The sequence below is a fragment of the Sorex araneus genome, chromosome 6 (assembly GCF_027595985.1).
Source record: "Sorex araneus isolate mSorAra2 chromosome 6, mSorAra2.pri, whole genome shotgun sequence".
In the NCBI taxonomy this organism is placed as follows: domain Eukaryota; kingdom Metazoa; phylum Chordata; class Mammalia; order Eulipotyphla; family Soricidae; genus Sorex; species Sorex araneus.
The window spans coordinates 45,852,346-45,858,060 of NC_073307.1; positions in this window are offsets into that span (position 1 = coordinate 45,852,346).

The following is a 5,715-nucleotide window of genomic DNA, read 5'->3' on the forward strand; positions in this document are numbered from 1 at the left end:
GATGGGAAGTCATGGATTCTTTATGGTCCTATCAGATTCTTATCATGGTCTTTAGATTCTCCCCTTGCTTCTCCTTTTCTGAGAAGGGCTCAAAGAGTTCAGGATTTGCATCTCAGTGGGATGTGTTCTTCATATCTTTTAGGCTAGAGTAGGCAATTCCTTCTTAAATTTTATTATTTATCCAAAGTATATTACCAGGGGGCCTCTATCTGCCTGTAACATTTCCCTAAAGTCTTAATATTCCATGGAGCAGTCAAGTGTCTGTCCTTGTAAAATACCCAAATTGTGCATTATCTGTTTAACTTTGAAATTACTTCTTTAATTAAAACTACAAAAACTGGCTCAAATAAATTAGGAAAAGCAAGCAACTCTAGACAATTCTGTCTTTCCCCTGCATCCTAAAGATAAGAACAGTGTTGATTTATCTTTCCCAAAAAGCCTAGCCTTTATTTTGTTTGGGTTTGTAGATAAAAATGAAATGGGCCTCAAGAAACCAACCCAAGAAGGAAATTTCTGATTGTGTCTAATCCCCACTGGTCTGCATCTCACGGTTTCTAAAAGCTTCCCTATTCTTTTTTTTTCCTACAGAAACTGCTGTTTGGAACTGTGCAGGCAAGATTATTTCTTTGAGAATAGGAGTCTGGCATCTACTAACCTCTAGCTTGTTGCCAGTATAGGTCTTTCAGCTGCATCTATATGTATCTTGTATCCTCTATGGTAGTAAAAATATTCCTTAGCGGAGCTAGAGCGATAGCACAGTGGGTGGGGTGTTTGCCACCCCAGGTTCGACTCTCAGAATCCCATATTGTCCCCAGAGCACCAGCAGGAGTAATTCCCGGGTGCAAAGCCAGGAGTAACCCCTGTGCATCACCGGGTGTGATCTAAAAAGAAAAATATATGTATATATATGTATATATATGTATATGTATATATAGATATATTCCTTAGCATTTAAAATAGCAAAAAATTTTTTGAAATTTGGTTAGGAGCTCCCAATTGGTGCTCAGGAGGCTCAGGGGCTCATTCTATTAACTCTAGAGCAATCAGACCAGAGATTCAATGCTAGTCCTGAAGACTGCAGTGTTCTTAGGCCCTGCTGCACCAGAGATTACTCAAAGCACTCTGCAGTGCCACTGCTTAGAGCCTACATCTCCACACCCAAGGGTGCTCAGGAGCCCTCCAGGGTTTGTGATTAAAATATCTATGATTATAAATTACAATAGGCTTTTGATTACCAAATATAATTAAGATAGGATGTCAACTATCATTGAGTGAAAATGCAGTAGAAATATATTTCAATCACATTTTCTTTTTTTAAAAAATTTTTTAATGAAACACCATGAGATACATGTACAAACTTACACACTTTTGTGATTACGTTTCAGTCATACAATGGTCAAGTACCAATCCCTCCACCAGTGCCCATTCAATCACATTTTCTTAGAGTCAAAAACTTCACTATCCTGTGATCCATTTTATGTAACACAGAAAGCTTTGCACAATCATCTTCAATCATCAGCGAAGGATAGCAATAAATGCCACAAGAATATGGAGATCAGTCCTCATCACATGAAACATAATTTTCAAATTCAAATGCATCTGTAGCTTTTCTATGAATAAGCAAATAACAGAAAGAGTGAAATCATTAAAAAAAAAATTCTTAAATCACCTGGCTACTGCACTAAGTGGTCTCCAGTGACAAATAATTTAGTACAGCGTGAAGATGTTTGTTCCACTGCCACAAGCTTTTATTCATGCAACATCCCAGGACTGATTGTCCTCCTCCCATTTGAGGTGGCTCAACCCTCTCTGCAAGGTTAAGTTTTCTGACTTGGTTTTAAAACCCACACTAACATAAGAGAGGGGATGGTTCTCTAGAGGTAAAAATCAATGTGGGTGTTAAATGAGAGGACATGCCAAATGAGAAAGAAATCTAGCAGTAGAAATGTTAACTAATTTTTAGACTGAAAAGTCTTTCAGGACAGGGATAGGAAGGATATTTAGGTTAAAGCATTTGACAAGTTTTGGAGTCTGTGGGAGGAAATAAAGTGAACCATCCCTTATTCACAGAATCCCAAATGTGACATTCATAGAAACAATGTAAGATGGCAGTTGCCAGGGAATAAAGAAGAGGTAAATGTAGTAATGAAATTATAAATTACAATTATGCAAGATTAATAATAGGTATCTAATTTATAGCTGATGAGAATAGTTAGAAATGTTATTATGCAATTAAAATTTGTGCATTAATTAAATCTTAAATTTGCTCAACCTGAACACATGAAATGTTAACTATGTTATTAATGTTACTCAGCTTGACATTAATGATCTTTTCACAGTGTATACATATGTCAAAACATTAAAATTTATACCTATAGTTTGTATAACTTTATATATGTCAAAGCTATCTCAAGTAACGTGTACATATAATTTTATATATGGCAAAGATCTCAAATAAGGTATTTACTTGAAGTATAAACATAGAATTGCCATGTGCCTAGGAAACTTCACTGCCATATAAAATCAAGAGAACTAAAATTCATGTCTCTGGGGCTAGATAGAGCAGATAAGTTACTTGCCATGCATGTGGTTCACCTGGATTCAATCCACGGCACCCCATATGGTATCCTGAATCCTGCCAGGGTGATTCCAAATCACAGAGCCAAAAGTAAACTATGTGGCACCACTGGATGTGGTCCAAAACCAAAAAATAAAATAAAATGAAAACTCATGTTCATACTAAAAACTTGTTCATGTTGATAATAGCAATAATATCAATTATTGCTAATATAACTGATAATATCAGTAATAGTAAAAAAATGAAGACAACCCAAATGCCTATTAACTTAAGAGCTGAATAAATAAAAGGTGAAATTTCTATTCAACAGAGCAGTGTTTGTTTCACAATTGGGAGCCATTTTGTCTTCCTATGGGTTCCCAGGGTATTATAATGAGGCCATAGATTAGATTCCCATAATCAAGGGTTCATGGCATGATACTGGGGGACCAACCAATAGGACAGAGCTATGGAAGGAAACAAGGACAGAAAGGGCTGCACTTAGCAACAGTATGGCAATGTATTTCTTCCACAACTCCAAGCTTGGGAACTGGGGGCAATCACAAATTACTGTTAATGTATACAGTTTCTAGTAAAGAGTGATAAAAATATTCTACAAATGAGGTTACAGTTTAACAACCCTGTAAATAATTTTAAAATTCACTGAATCATATGATTTAAATAATGTGGATTATATGCTTTGTTAGCTAGATCTCCCATCTAGTTAGATCTGAACCTGCTTAGCTTCCAAGATCTAAAAGTATAAAGTAGCCGAGATGTGATCCTGGGGGCCGCACGCATGTGCGGCCTCTCCGCAGCTGTACAAGCGTGAATCCAGACCCAGCAAAGCCTCTTTCGGTGTGAGCAACTCCTCGCAGAATGTCTCCAGCCTGAGAACTAAGCCTCGGCCCCGTGCCCGCCCGGGAGGGGAAAGGTATTTCTCTCTCTCGCCTCTTTCTCTCCGGGGATGAAGGGCGCGGTGGCCGCCATATTAAGACGACCACAGATTGGGTTTTCAAGCCTGCAATTATCTAATATCTGGAAGAAATCTCCCTGGACTTCTTGTTAAAGTACAGAAATTCAAAACCTTATTTGTCATCACAGTAGGTCTGAATCTAGTGGGGTACTCCTAACAACAATAGTGAGGTTTGTGTTGAAATATTGAATGCAACCAAAGTAAACAGAATGTAAAATGAAACTTATCAGTTACAAGGTAGGGGGTGGGGGGCAGGATGGGAGGTGTACTGTGTGGGTTTTTTTTTTTTTGGTGGTGGTATATGGGCACTGGTGAAGGGATGGTTGTTTCAGCATTGTATAACTGAGACCTAAACCCGAAAGCATTGTAATCTTCCACACGGTGATTAAATAAAATTAAATTAAATTAAAAAAAAAGTATAAAGTAGCAGAAATGCATCTGGACTGTACATTAAATTATGGCTCCGTGTCATCCCAAGTGGGGAAAGGTGTTTGTCCCTTCTGCCTTCCTGTCCCCCCCCCCCCCAGAGGTGTGGTGGCCATCATCTTTCAGAGCCTATTGGACAGGTACAAGACTTCAGTGATGAGACACTCGGGGCTTCACGGGATAGGAGGTGGAACCGGCCTTTCTCTCTGCCCCAACAAGGCCCCGAGTGACCATCCACGAACAGTTGGCTCCAGACTTATTACTGGAGTAAGTAATAAGACTTAAAATATCAGAAATCCAAAATCATGTGGCTGCTATTGTGGCCGTGCAACATCATATGCTCTTCATTACCAACAATAGAAAACAAATGATCTAATGATGCCTTTTCAGCAGGTCTGATTGTTGGGGAAAATTCCAAATAATAATGGTGGGTCTTTTGTTGAGATATTGAATGTAATAAAAGCAGAGAGAGAGTAAAGTGGAAATTATCTGCCACACAGGCAGGGTGAGAGGTGGGATGGGGGTATACTGGGGTTCTTGGTGGTGGAAAATGTGCACTGGTGAAGGGATGGGTGTTTGATCATTGTATGACTGAGACTTAAACTTGAAAGCTTTGTAACTGTTCTCATGGTGATTCAAAACATAAAAAAAATAAAAAGTATAAAGTATAATAAATATAATAAAATAAAATGAAACCTCATGTCCATACCAAGTACTTATAATATAAATATTTATTTAAGTTATACCTCAATAAAGATTTTTATCAAAATAAACACAAAGAGGAATACCAGAAAGACTTATTTTGGTATAAAAAAGTTATGGGTAAGTAAATATAAATTTGACTTTCTTAATTTACCTAATAATGGTAATTTATGCATTTTAATAGCTTTATTTAAACTTAATATGGTAACTTTTTTCTTACAAAATAAACTTTCTCTGATTATTGTTGCAGTAAATCTAACTTACTTCAGGTTTCTGTGGACAATATTGTAAGAACAACTCATCAACCACCAAACACCACAAGTCTTCAGTGCTTAGGTCTTAATTCTACAGCTCATCTAGGTACATCTCTTCTGGTTGACTTTTTGATGTAATCTTCAGCAGTAGTAGTAACAGAAATATTTGCATTGAAGATAGCAGTTCCAAATTGTTGTTTCCCCACTATTCAGTGACCCAAGCTTCTATAGGTTTTGTATCCCTACCCTTAGCTGTTTCTGCTATTTGAGTGGTTAAATAGCAATCAGGTCATGTATGTTCCATGCAAATGACCAGTTGGATGTTTTCTGTAAATAAGGGTTTATAGGATGACCATTGTATTCCCTATGTCCTATTCAGTGAGAGCTTTTGGGGTGACGATTGGATCACATATGTAAATGAAAGACTGATTGAATTATCTTTCCTCTCTCTTCATTTCCTCCATAATATTTTAATGTATCTGGGGTATGTGGGACAGTATACTAGTAAGATGAGCAATATGCCTTTCTCTGAGTATGATCCCTGATTTGTAGCATTTGCTGATTGGTATAAACACTCTGTAGTGGAAATTTTCAAGCTACCTTTGGTCTTCAGTTTACAAAAATCTCTGAATATTGAATAATCAACATTAAAGCATAGATCAAAGTATGCTCACTCACATATCTAACTATGCTCATTCCAGTCTGCCAGTTTAAGTCAATAAGCTATCCTTAAATCAGCTTTCATTATACAGAATCATAACTGAAACCCTTTGAATTCTTTCACTCTGTCCTTAATTCCA